This window comes from Mya arenaria, chromosome 11 (assembly GCF_026914265.1).
Source record: "Mya arenaria isolate MELC-2E11 chromosome 11, ASM2691426v1".
Classification (NCBI taxonomy): Eukaryota; Metazoa; Mollusca; class Bivalvia; order Myida; family Myidae; genus Mya; species Mya arenaria.
Window position 1 is genome coordinate 5,452,102 of NC_069132.1, and position 16,307 is coordinate 5,468,408.

A 16,307-nucleotide genomic window follows, 5' to 3' on the forward strand; every position below is an offset into this window, starting at 1 on the left:
ACACAGTAAATTGTGATTTTTGTGACAAGTTATAATAAATACCAACCTTAATATTGTAAAGGTTATCGCCCTTTGTATCTTTTTAAACAAATACATATTTTTCATGTTTTACACGCCTGTTTTTAAAAAAACCTGGACATATAATAGTTCCAACTATCGTGTATGGAAGAGCAGACAGGCACCATCCAGTATGTAGTCCGATCATTTACTTTAGATTGTCCAATCATGACCAAATTTGGTCAAACTGTGTATGAACGAGTTTGATAATTAGCAAAATTGCTGTAGTTATCCGAGAGTTATTGTGCTTTAATTATAGAAATTATCTAAAATTGATCGTGTCCTATTAATAACCTTTTAGGCATTTGTCCAATCATCACAAAATTTGGTGATAATGTGAATGGGCATAATACATCAGAGAAGCCAAATCCCTGTTATTGCCCTTTAATTATCAACAAGTCTATAGCACAAAGTTTTACTCAGGTGAGCGATATAGGACCATCTTGGCCCTCTTGTTTTAAGTACTTCGGAGTCCTCCGTATGTTTGTTAATATATATTATAAAGTTGCACTTGGGAGATACTTGTATAAACTGTTCAAATCGCGTTTTATTTCAAAGTACTTTCAATTTCTATTTATTCTAGCTCTTAACCAGACTTTCGAAATATTGTCTACTCATTTATCTTGAAGTAGCCCTCTTTGTCTGATAACATTCAACACTATAGCTTTTTAAGGCTGTAGACCGCCAGGCATGCGTCATTTTATAACCGTAAATAGAAATCTACCATCCTCATATCGACATAACATTTTTATTGTCCCAAAGGGTAGGCATAGTTTATTTGACTTTCAATACAAGATTTTAAAAAAGGCCATTCATATATTCCTTATCTCTTTTCTAACATTGTTAAAAGCTCTATACGTAAACGTATTTGGCTTAACAAAAAACTTCTTTTTAATAAGCATTACTTGGAGGTCATTGGAACAACTACTTATTATAACAAAATGATGTTCATCCTCAATTACCCGTACAATGCCTTCTAAACATAACCTTTCATATCTTGGCAGTCGACTTTGTGAGGTACCTAGCTTCAATACGCAACCCATGCGATGACACACGTAATTTGTTCACGTAATTTGTAAGGTATTTGCTATTTGTATTTTTTATATAAAACATTCAGCTTTTCAGCCATATAAAATCAATTAAGCGAAGTAGATAATAATAAATAAATTTCGCACTGTTGACAATATCAGCGCTCCACGTATGAAGAAAGCTACCTGCCAAACGCTGGTGGTTGACCGGAACAAACACTTTGCCATCACTATTACCGTTGTTAACCCAGACGTCGAAAAATCCATTTTCCTCAAGTAAATATTTTACGTTCTATGACCAATTCTATTATTTAGTATTTACTTTTTTGCACCGAGGAACAGATGTAGCCTAACTAAGACAATGTTCACTCGGATATAGCGAACTTAGCATTAAGACATACCATAGCTCTATGCGGAAGAAGCATAACCCATATAGCTCACACGAAACACATATAGCTCACACTAACACATATAGCTCACACGTTACACATATAGCTCACACGAAACCTATATAGATCGCACGTATCTCTTATATCTCACACACTATACATATAGCTCACACGTAACCTATATAGCTCACACGTAACACATATAGCTCACACGTAACACATATAGCTCACACGTAACACATATAGCTCACACGTAACCCATATAGATCGCACGTAACTCTTATAGCTCACACACTATACATATAGATCGCACGTAACTCTTATAGCTCACACACTATACATATAGATCGCACGTAACTCTTATAGCTCACAAACTATACATATAGATCGCACGTAACTCTTATAGCTCACACACTATACATATAGATCGCACGTAACTCTTATAGCTCACACACTATACATATAGATCGCACGTAACTCTTATAGCTCAAACACTATACATATAGATCGCACGTAACTCTTATAGCTCACACACTATACATATAGATCGCACGTAACTCTTATAGCTCACACACTATACATATAGATCGCACGTAACTCTTATAGCTCACACACTATACATATAGATCGCACGTAACTCTTATAGCTCACACACTATACATATAGATCGCACGTAACTCTTATAGCTCACACACTATACATATAGATCGCACGTCACTCTTATAGCTCACACACTATATATATAGATCGCACGTAACACTTATAGCTCACACACTATACATATAGATCGCACGTAACACTTATAGCTCACACACTATACATATAGATCGCACGTAACTCTTATAGCTCAAACACTATACATATAGATCGCACGTCACTCTTATAGCTCACACACTATATATATAGATCGCACGTAACACTTATAACTCACACACTATACATATAGCTCACACGTAACACATATAGCTAACAGATTACACAAATAGCTCACACATCACATATATAGCTCACACGTAACACATATAGATCGCACGTGACGCATTTAGCATACACCGAAACGCATATAGCTCACACGTGACGCATATATATCGCACGTGTCGCATATAGCTCACACGTAGCACATACATATCGCACGTAACACATATAGGCACACGTAACACATATAGATCGCACGTGACGCATACAGATCGCACATGACGCATACAGATCGCACGTGACGCATATTGTACACTCGTTAGGCTTTTGCGGAATGTGTTGTAGGCTGTACTACAAGACACACGCGAGCGATAACCATAGAGTTTAAACAGTATGGCCTAGCAAACCAAGATCAAAATCTGCGATTATTCTTATAATCGATTCATACTGTTACAGGTAATGAAACACTACGAGTCACGTCATTTTAAAAATTTATGTAAGTTGTAATAGTACATTTAATATGTACATGCTATGTTTTTTTCCGAAATGTAACCTTCTTGCTGGTATACGAACAGAAATCATTGGTCTTACATTTTCTATTGAAAAGAAACCAATATTTTATTTTAGAAGCATTCACTTTTTTGTTTGCCACATGTTACAATATTCATGCATTGAATCAAGTGTGGACTGTACAATAGCCCCACCTACATGGCTGTAATCGATTATTCGCTTTGATCCATTGGTATCATGGTTAAAGAGCTCATTCTTTATTTATATGGTTGAAATCGTTTGTAAATGTTGTTGAGAAAAATGCTGTATGTGCTGAATTACATTAAACTTTAATCAGAGGAGTATAGATACACTTTCGCTGATACTCAGTGAATAAACTATATAATGTTCTAATTGCATTCTTTTCAAATAGATGTTCTATTTAAGATAATAATCTAGAACATGCGTGCGTTCATAAGATTACGCTGCTTGACCGTTCAATATATATGGTAGTTTAAAAAAGGCCATTACTATTTTCCTTTATTTCCACAGCACTTTTGGTGAATGCAATGAAAAAATCCTTTAGACCAGGTTAATCGTCGAGATCGCAACCTGTTTTCCATGTGAATTGTTATTTCACGAAGACGGTTAACACCGGACCACACTGTTTTAATTTCACGTTTATTTCAAATTAAAAAGCCAAATCCTTCTAAGAAACTTAAATTAAAAAGCGTACTCTTTCATTTGGGAAGTAAGGAAAACATTTAAAACCACCATCCTAATATTTTAAAACCGAATAAAAATGCATATCCTTAATCTGAAAGAACACAAAAACACACACACAATGTATTTAAGAAGTCAACAGAACTGGTAATGATGAATTGTGTTGCTGTCGTTGCCAGTTATCAATGCCGTTGTTCAAAATGTGCAAAAGCATGGTTTTGCTTGTAGAAAAGGTGTGTGTTTCTTTCACGTCATAACCAATGTACACGTTAGCCGGGCGATAACCAAGGAAATGAAACAGCATGGCCTAGCACTGGCCTGACATGAGACCAAGGTCACACACTGCATGCTAGAAATTCCCTAACTATTTTTACTTCAATATACTACTACGGAGTTTGATCCACACCACAGGTAAGATTAACCAACTGCATTTATTGTTGGAAAGTATATTGCACCTAGATTTATACAGTTTCGCCGAAATACTAGATTTTGGTATTGTATTCACTACGTGAAACTGCAAACGAGAGGCATTTAGACGCAGGGAATACAGATCTAATGTCCTTTCGCGTGTGGTGCATTGCTGCTAGTTGTGTAAGAAAGTAATTTGATAAGTAACAGCAGGTTATAAAAATACTGCTCTGTACAATGGAATTTTTTTGCATGTGAAACGTTGTTGATGTGTTTGAGGAACAATTCTAAATACTGATCAATATAATCGTACTAGGAAACATTTGGTTTAATGTATGATAATTATACAATCAGATGTGATTTAAACGTGCATTTTAGTTTGAATACGTAGCCCATTCGCTTGTACACGTAAACATTAGTTAGGTATTTGCTTTGTTATATAAAATATTCAGAAATTCAGCAATACAAGATTTACTTTGCAGATGCAACTGTGTACTATTTATCATCATCATGAATCATGATTAATCATTATTATCATCATCATCATCATCATCATCATCATCATCCTCATCCTCATCATGAATCATGAATCATCACCATGAATCATCATCATGAATCATGAATCATCATCATCATCATCATCATCATCCTCATCACCATCCTCATTATCCTCATCCTCATCATTCTCATCATCATCATCATCATCATCATCATCGTCATCGTCATCGTTATCGTCATCGTCGTCGTCGTCGTCGTCATCATCATCATCATCATCATCATCATCATCATCATCATCATCATGAATCATCATCATCATGAATCATGTATCATCATCATGAATCATGTATCATCATCATCATCATCATCATCATCATCATCATCATCATCATCATCATCATCATGAATTATCATAATGAATCATGAATCATCATGAATCATGAATCATCATGAATCATGATTCATCATGAATCAATCTTTCAATATTCACTCCTTTTATAAATTATTACACGAATGTTATCACATCAGGAACAGACAGTATCGCATCGCCATATAATTATGGTAGTTTAGTATAGCAGAAACTCAACTTCTAGAAATACCGAAAGGAGCATGACTTTTGCATTTCATAAGTACCTCATACAACTCATGAGCGATATGCATTACAGGTCACCAAAATGACTCTCATGTGAGTTGTATGCGGTATTCCAGGGCACACGCGGGCGATAACCATATAAACAAACAGTATGGCCAAACATTTGATTAATGGAATGTGGGGATTTTCCGAACTTGTTTTCATTTCAATTCACGCCATTACTTATGCATCCATGTAATGTAATGGATATCAAACCTGACAAACGATCTTTTGTTCTCACCATTTGAAATAAGATTGCATTTCGTGCATGCTGTATGATATGCATACTGTATTTAATATATACCGATATCTTTCGCGAATACAGAAGGAAGTGCAGATGTCCTTTGTCAGATTTTTATTAGTCGGCACCCAGAAGGGCGACGACTATATTTGATATTACTTTAGAAATATTCCAACTTAGGGACTAGTTCATAAATTGCAGAACAATGCTTCCAATAGTTTCCACGTTGCATGATAAAATATGAAGTTTAGTTTGTTTTATAAAACTTAACACTTTAATTGATAACGAAACCTTAAATTATAATAGCCCTGCTTATCATTATGAAAATTTTGATTTTAAATACCAACTCAATCATAACAACTCGGCCATCTCCGAGATAGATACAGGCCGAGGTGTTCCGATTGATATCAAATCGATGAAGGTTACACGGTACTATTAAAATATCCTTTATGTTTTTAAATCGCAGTAATCTCCCTTAGTGATAACAAAAATGCCGAGTTTTGAAAAATTAACCTTGAGCTTAATAGTTTGTTTTGAAAATGCCATTCGAAAGAATGAACTCCAGATAATTCCCCTTTGATGTATAGTATTTTTATCCCCGTTCTATATACTCATATGAGTGTATATCTTTTGTTATAATTTAGTTTAAACCGGAGGATTAGCTTGGGTAAACCCCCCCCAGAATATCTATAATTCCGGGCTTAAACTAATGTAACAATATTTTTAACCATTATGTCCTTCGAGCATATGTACACCCAACATAAAACAAAATATGACCATTGAAATGATAACTATTTTTGGTTATCTGCATGCACGTTTTTCTTCTAATTTCATTGCGCCGATTTGATGCTATGCATCAACTTTTTTCTTGTTATGATTGTGTTCACTGCTATTTACGTTACTGCGCTCTGAGTAACGAGCTGTGCTAGTTTCATCCTAGAGGGTGCTATTTAAAGGTTGTTGTTGCTGTAATTATTGTTTTTCTTGTTGTTTTGTTGTTGTTCTTGTGTAATTGTTGTAAGGCCGCATAAATATTATCACGCGTTTACCACATGTGACTTAACGTGCAATAAATAGCGCGCGTATTTTTAAATATCGTTGTTATTTATCCGCACAACACGTGAACACAACTGGTTATCATTCAGACCATAAGGTGGCAGTGTTAGTCTGGCTTGAAGGAATTAATCAACACTAACGGACATATACATAGATATGCCTTGATAGAAGGCATTCATCTGTTATATTGTGTATTTAGAGAAAGTAGTCTTTATAACGTTCTTTGGTGGAACACTAATAAAGTTCAGAATCGTTTGTACCTTTTAAATACTCTAATGCACATGTAAATGAATCAGTATTACACGATAGAAGGCATTTTACTGCTGTATTTGGTTATATTATTAATTGCACATCGTTGATTTGGACCGTTTGCCTTCAAACGATATCTCGTTATCACTGTCCATCACATGATATTTACCTAAACAACTGGTTTTTCTTTAAGGCTAAACATAATTACATTAAATAAATGCAGTTATTAACATTTGTTTCACTATTACGTGAAAATTTGCTAATCTTAATAACCACACTGGATCTTGACTACCACAATGGATCTTGACTACCAAACTGGATCTTAACTACCAAACTGGATCCTGACTACCACACTGAATCTTGAATACCGCACTACCACTTATACTACCACTATACTTAACTACCACACTGGATCTTAACTACCACACTGGATCTTAACTATCACACCGGATCTTGACTACTGCACTGGATCTTGACTACCTTAACTATCACACTGGATCTTATAACTACCACACTGAATCTTGACTACCACACTGGATCTTAACTACCAGACTATATCTTAACTACCACACTGGATCTTAACTACCACACTGGATCCTAACTACCACACTAGATCTTAACTACAACACTGGATCTTAACTTCCACACTGGATCTTAACTACCACACTGGATCCTGATTACCTTAACTACCACACTGGATCCTGACTACCAAACTGGATCTTAACTACAACATTGGATCCTGACTACCACACTGAATCTTAACTACCACACTAGATCTAAACTACCACAATGGATATTGACTACCACAATGGATCCTTACTACCTTAACTACCACAACTAGACCTTAACTACCAAACTGGATTTTGACTACCTTAACTACCACACTCGATCTTAACTACCATACTGGAGCTTAACTTCCACAACTATATTATAATTATCACACTGAATCTTGACAATCAGTTCTACCACGGTTAGATCTTAACCCCACAATGGATCTTGACAACCTTAACTACTACAACTGTATATTAACTATCACCCTGGATCTTGACAACCATTACTGCCACGGTTAGATCTTAACACCACAATGTATCTTGACTACCTTAACTACTACAACTATATCTTAACTACCACACTGGAGCTTGGAGCCCTAACTGGATCCTGACTTCCTTAACTACTACAACTATATCTTATCTATTACCCTGGATCTTGACAACCATTACTACCACGACTTAATCTGAACACCTCACTGGATCTTGACTACCTTTACTAATACAACTATATCTTAGCTATCACCCTGGATCTTGACAACCATTACTACCACAGCTGGATCTTAACTCACATACTGTATCTTGACTTCCTTAACTACTACAACTGTATCTTAACTATTACCCTGGATCTTGACAACCATTACTACCACAGCTAGATCTTAACTCTCATAATGTATCTTGACTACCTTGACTACTACAACTATATCTTAACTATCACCCTGGATCTTGACAACCATTACTACCACAGCAAGATCTTAACTCTCATAATGGATCTTGACTACCTTGACTACTACAACTATATATTAGCTCTCACCCTGGATCTTGACAACCATTTCTACCACAGCAAGATCTCAACTCTTATACTGTATCTTGACTACCTTCACTACTACAACTAAACATTAATTATCACCCTGGATCTTGACAACCATTACTACCACAGCAAGATCTAACTCTCATAATGGATCTTGACTACCTTGACTACTACAACTATATATTAACTCTCACCCTGGATCTTGACAACAATTTCTACCACAGCAAGATTTCAACTCTTATACTGTATCTTGACTACCTTCACTACTACAACTAAACATTAATTATCACCCTGGATCTTGACAACCATTACTACCACACTGGATCTTAACTCTCATACTTTATCTTGACTTCCTTAACTACTACAACTATATCTTAACTATTACCCTGGATCTTGACAACCATTACTTCCACAACTAGATCTTAAGTCTCATACTGTATCTTGACTACCTTAACTACCACACCTATATCTTATTTATCACCCTGGATCTTGACAACTATTACTAACACAGCTAGATCTGAACCCCTCACTGGATCTTGACTTCCTTTACTTCTACTACTACTATATCTTAATTACCACACTGGAGTTTAACTACCACAACGGATCTTAACTACCACCCTTGATCTTATACAAACACACTCGATCTTAACTACCAAACTACATCTTAACTACCAAACTAGATCTAAACTACCACACTAGATCTAAACTACAACACTGGATTTAACCTTAACTACCAAACTGGATTTTGACTACCACAATGGATGCAAACTTCGATACTTGAAACTGACTAGCTCATTTACCACAATGGATTTTAACTACCACACTGGATCTTAACTACCACACTGGATCTTAACTACCACACGGGATCTTAACTACCACAGTGGACCTTAACTACCACACTAGATCTCAACTACAGCACTAGATTTTAACTACCATACTGGATCTTAACTACCACACTGGCTCTTCACTACCACACTGGATCGTAACTACCACTCTGGATATTAACTACCACACTATATCTTAACTACCAAACTGGATCTTAACTTCCACACTGGATCTTAACAATCACACTATATCTTAACTACCACACTATATCTTAACTACCACACTATATCTTAACTACCACACTGGATCTAAACTACCAAACTAGATTTAAACTACCAAACTAGAACTAAACAACCACACTGGATCTTTACTACCACACTGGATCCTGACAACCTTAACTAACACAACTAGACCTTAACTACCAAACTGGATTTTGACTTCCACAATGTATACAAACTTCGATTCTTGATATTGATTAACTCATTTACCAAACTATTCTGGATCCTAACTACCACATTGGATCTTGATAACCTTAACTACCACACTGGATCTTGACTATCTTAGCTACCACACTGGATCTTAACTACCGCACTGGATCTTACCTACCACACTGGATCTTTAACTGCAACACTGGATCTTAACTACCACTTTGGATCTTAACTACCACACTGGATCCTGATTACCACACTGGATCCTGACTACCTTAACTATCACACTGGATCTTTACTACCACACTGGATCTTTAACTGCAACACTAGATCTTAACTACCACTTTGGATCTTAACTACCACACTGGATCTTAACTACCACACTGGATCTTAACTACCACACTGGATCCTGACTACCTTAACTATCACACTGAATCTTTACTACCACACTGGATCTTAACTGCCACAATGGATCTTAACTACCACACTGAATATTAACTACCACACTGAATCTTAACTGCCACACTGGATCTTAACTACCACACTGGATCTTTACTACCACACTGGATCCTGACTACCTTAACTATCACACTGGATCTTAACTACCATACTGGATCTTAACTACCTCAATGGATCTTAACTACCACCCTGGATCTTAACTACCACACTGGATCCTGACTACCTTAACTATCACACTGGATCTTAACTACCTCAATGGATCTTAACTACCACACTGGATCTTTACTACCACACTGGATCCTGACTACCTTAACTATCACACTGAATCTTAACTACCACCCTGAATCTTAACTACCACACTGGATCTTAACTACCACACTGGATCTTAACTACCACAACGGATCTTAACTACCACGCTGGATCTTAACTACCACACTGGATCTTAACTACCACAACGGATCTTAACTACCACACTGGATCTTAACTACCACAACGGATCTTAACTACCACACTGAATCTTAACTACCACAACGGATCTTAATTACCACACTGGATCTTTACTACCACACTGGATCCTGACTACCTTAACTATCACACTGGATCTTAACTATCATACTGGATCTTAACTACCTCAATGGATCTTAACAACCACCCTGAATCTTAACTACCACCCTGAATCTTAACTACCACACTGGATCTTAACTACCACACTGGATCTTAACTACCACAACGGATCTTAACTACCACACTTGATCTTATACAAACACACTCGATCTTAACTACAACACTATATCTTAACTACCAAACTAGATTTAAACTACCACACTAGATCTAAACTACCACACTGGATTTTTACTACCACACTGGATCTTGACAACCTTAACTACCACAACTTGACCTTAACTACCAAACTGCATTTTGACTACCACAATGGATGCAAACTTCGATACTTGAAACTGACTAGCGCATTTACCACACTGGATCTTAACTACCGCACTGGATCTTAACTACCACACTGGATCTTAACTACCACACGGGATCTTAACTACTACACGGGATCTTAACTACCACAATGGATCTTAACTTCCACACTAGATCTAAACTACCACAATGGATATTGACAACCACAATGGATCCTTACTACCTTAACTACCACAACTAGACCTTAACTACCAAACTGGATTTTGACTACCTTAACTACCACACTCGATCTTAACTACCACACGGGATCTTAACTACTACACGGGATCTTAACTACCACAATGGATCTTAACTTCCACACTAGATCTTAACTACCACAATGGATATTGACTACCACAATGGATCCTTACTACCTTAACTACCACAACTAGACCTTAACTACCAAACTGGATTTTGACTACCTTAACTACCACACTCGATCTTAACTACCATACTGGAGCTTAACTTCCACATCTATATTATAATTATCACACTGAATCTTGACAATCATTACTACAACGGTTAGATCTTAACCTCACAATGGATCTTGACAACCTTAACTACTACAACTGTATATTAACTATCACCCTGGATCTTGACAACCATAACTGCCACGGTAAGATCTTAACCCCAAATGTATCTTGACTACCTTAACTACAACAACTATATCTTAACTACCACAATGGAGCTTTACAAACATTACTTCCACAGCTAGCTCTGAACCCTTAACTGGATCTTGACTACCTTTACTAATACAACTATATCTTAACTATTACCCTGGATCTTGACAACCATTACTACCACAACTGGATCTTAACTCTCATACTGCATCTTGACTACCTTAACTACTACAACTATATCTTAGCTATCACCCTGGATCTTGACAACCATTACTACCACAACTGGATCTTAACTCACATACTGCATCTTGACTTCCTTAACTACTACAACTATATCTTAGCTATCACCCTGGATCTTGACAACCATTACTACCACAGCTAGATCTTAACTCTCATAATGTATCTTGACTTCCTTAACTACAACAACTATATCTTAACTATAACCCTGGATCTGGACAACCATTACTACCACAGCTAGATCTTAACTCTCATAATGTATCTTGACTTCCTTAACTACTACAACTATATCTTAGCTATCACCCTGGATCTTGACAACCATTTCTACCACAGCTAGATCTTAACTCTCATACTGTATCTAGACTTCCTTAACTACCGCACCTATATCTTATTTACTACCCTGGATCTTGACAACCATTACTACCACAGCTAGATCTGAACCCCTCACTAGATCTTGACTACCTTTACTACTACTACTACTGCTACTACTACTACTACTACTACTACTACTACTACTACTACTACTACTACTACTACTACTACTACTACTACTACTACTACTACTACTACTACTACTACTACTACCACTAGATCTTGACTACCTTTACTACTACTACTACTACTACTACTACTACTACTACTACTACTACTACTACTACTACTACTACTACTACTACTACTACTACTACTACTACTACTACTACTACTATATCTTAATTACCACACTAGAGCTTGACAACCATTACTACCACAGCTAGATTTGAACCCTAACTGTATCTTGACTACCTTAACCACCACAACTATATCTTAACTATCACAAGAAATAATGAACTACCATTACTACCACAGCTAGATCTGAACCCTAACTGGATCTTGACTACCTTAACTACCACAACTATATATTAACTACTACAACTATATATTAACTACTACAACTATATCTTAACTATCACAACTATACATAACTACTACAACTATATATTAACTACGACAACTATATATTAACTACGACAACTATATCTTAACTATCACAACTATATCTTAACTACCACAACTATATATTAACTACCACAACTATATATTAACTACTACAACTATATATTAACTACGACAACTATATATTAACTACGACAACTATATATTAACTACTACAACTATATCTTAACTATCACAACTATACATAACTACGACAACTATATATTAACTACGACAACTATAAATTAACTACTACAACTATATCTTAACTATCACAACTATATCTTAACTACCACAACTATATATTAACTATCACAACTATATCTTAACTACTACAACTATATATTAACTACGACAACTATATATTAACTACGACAACTATATATTAACTACTACAACTATATCTTAACTATCACAACTATACATAACTACGACAACTATATATTAACTACGACAACTATAAATTAACTACTACAACTATATCTTAACTATCACAACTATACATAACTACGACAACTATATATTAACTACGACAACTATAAATTAACTACTACAACTATATCTTAACTATCACAACTATACATAACTACTACAACTATATATTAACTACGACAACTATATATTAACTACGACAACTATATATTAACTACGACAACTATATATTAACTACTACAACTATATATTAACTACCACAACTATATCTTAACTACCACAACTATATATTAACTACGACAACTATATATTTACTACTACAACCAGGGGCGTACCTAGGTCAAAATCTAGGATACGCACAGTCTAGGGGGGTCCGGGGGCATGCCCCCCCCCCCCGGAAAATTTTGAAATCCAACATCGCATTTGGTGCTATCTAGGGGCGTTTTGGCACGTATAAAAGCATACAAATAGATGAATATTTATCTTAAGTAACATTGTTAGTCCCGATATTTTTTTATTATTTTTTCCAAAAATCAACACTTGTATTTGATTTAAATAAACAAAAAGATCTGGGGTGATGGGTGGGGTCTCTATTTAACATCCAATCCGCTGAATAATTGAGATATTGCGTTGACCAGAAAGGCTGGCGCACCTGGGAGCAGGATTTTTCAACCCCTTCTCAAAACGAAGACTGTTCAACCCCTATTTTAAAGACTTTTCAATCCCTACCTGTTTGGACTTTTCAACCCTTAAATCAAAGACTTTTCAACTCCTAGTTGAAATATTTTGATAGCCATATTGAAGGCTTTTCAACCCCTATATCAAAGACTTTTCAACCCCTATTATTTTTGTCAGCCAGGTGTTGTCTTTTCATTGTTTTTGCAAGAAACTTAACCAATTGTTATTGAAATACAATTAGAGATTTGTTTGGCTTATTTGTTACACTTTTCTCCAAAGTATTGGATGAAATTTACAAAGGCTTTGCCTTGATTTACTAAGCACTTGATGGTTAGTTTTTTTTCAAAATAATATTCCGAACATTAACAATGGTACGGTAAAGTAAGATTTTGGTGCCTGGTTACTCCGAACATGCAATTGTTGTATTATTCTGAAGGATATTACATATCACAGCGAATTCACATATATTATGTACAATGTTATTACCATAATTGTGTTCTTTAAATAACAAATTTGAATAATTGCAAAAGGAAATGAATGCAAAGAATAACTACAACTAATAACTAATAAAAGAACATTCTACTTTTTGTGCCTGTAGAATGCCAATAAAAACCTGAACTTGAACATTTATAAAACTTTCATTGCTTTTAAAAAAGGTCAACAGTGGAAAGTTTTTTTGTAGTACCATATTGCTATTTCAGTACAGTTTGATTTTAATTCTTGATAATGTATTATCTAAAAATTCAGAGTTTGCGGGTATAAATAAATAATATATATTTTTTGTTTGATTTTAAATCCTGAAAATTATACACAAAATTTTTCAAGCTGGCCATAGTTTGGAATGATGGCCATGATATTAGAACCTTAGTTAACTGCCACTTTCAAGTTACTATAACCTCAATTAAAGGTGTTATGAAGCCCCTTAATCGCTTAGGAATTTATGACAATGTCACACGTGTTGCCCATTAATGAATGTGCGACCTTCATTCCATTCTTTAATTGCATATATGAAAAGAAAATACAATGCTTATAGCATTTATTTTACATATATACCACTTTATAATAGAATGTCCTTATTTTTTTTAAACTGAGAAATAAAAAACGTTAATAAAATCTTATGTTACATTTATGTAATTTGAAAGCATTTGGAACTCAATCTATAATACATTTATAACATCTTTGAACTCAATGTATACTTTTGTATTTCTTAAACATTGTCTGCTAAATCATGATATTTTGAAATATTATGAAGAATTTTATTTAAAGTTCAACTCATTTTATTGTCTTTTTAATTGATGACAAAATGCTTTAAAAAGTGTTTAAAAAAACTAAAAGAAAAACAAACAAACGCTGTTTCAATTAATTGATGGAGCAGTACCATGCACATAATATATTGTGTGAGGATTTCCTCAGGGAGATAAGGAAGATTTATGGTTAAATGACTAAATAGCTAAATGGACAGTCGAGCATTTTTTTTTACTTATTTAAATGTAAATATTTAATGAATTATTGTATTATAATGTGTTTTAAGTATGTATATTTTATATGTATTACATATTTTTTGTTTGTTATATTTTTAGTCTTAATATATTCTTGATTTTTAAAAGAAATTTCATAATAAATTGTTTACTGTTGTAGTTATTTTCTTAAAAAGGTGAGAAATTAAGGGGTTGAAAAGTCTTCGTTTATTAGGGGTTGAAAAGTTTTTGTTTATGGTGGGGTTGAAAAGGCTTAGCACTTTTAGGGGTTGAAATGACAAAGGGGATGAAAAGTCTTTGATTTCACAAATGACAAAGGGGTTGAAAAGTCTTGGGGTTGAAAAGTCTGACAGCCGCGCACCTCACCGGTATATTTAATCACATGCGGAGTCTGAAACTGTCTCCATGCTATGCTTAACAGCATCTAGATAAGTTATAAAATATTGTAACTTAACACAAATAGATCTATACTTAATTATTTTGCTTTTAAAATGTATGGGAAAATATCTGTTCTTTCACGGCACTAAAATGATGATAACAATCAGAATATCATCTAACTTGTATTCATGCACACCTGACGATTTGTAAACATGATAATTAAACGCACCTGTTAATGTGCTTTGCTGTGGCGTTTACATGAAATTTATCACTCAGGTATACAACTATCGTAATCGGATCAATTATTTCTTACTCTTCTCACGGTGGAGAACCCACGTGACTTATTCGGTAAAGTGCACGGCAACAAATGTCAACAAGTCTCGATTCAGGTAAGGTTTTTAAAGATAACTTTCTTAATATTTGGAGAATTTTTGTGAAATAAAGACCATAAACCCCGCATTTAAGAGCTAGATCCACGGTAATAAAGAACTTTCTGTTCAGTCATTTTTAAAAGTCCCGCCTTGTAAACATCATTCGGATCATTTACCAGGAGGTCAACAGGATCCACACCGATT

General features: G+C 35.0%; 1 protein-coding gene across 2 annotated transcripts in view; it reads left to right on the plus strand.

The window, feature by feature from the left end:
• The window catches only part of LOC128209347 (cysteine sulfinic acid decarboxylase-like), a 32,008-nt gene that overhangs the window by 2,454 nt on the left and 13,247 nt on the right, over positions 1–16,307 (plus strand). Inside the window, exon 1 of one of the 2 annotated variants that reach the window (XM_052913352.1) lies at positions 16,033–16,121. The exons of the other annotated variant lie outside the window; for it this stretch is intronic. The gene's annotated coding sequence lies outside the window, so the exon portion shown is untranslated. Of the gene's footprint in view, positions 1–16,032; positions 16,122–16,307 lie in introns of those variants that run through there. 2 annotated transcript variants of the gene reach the window in all.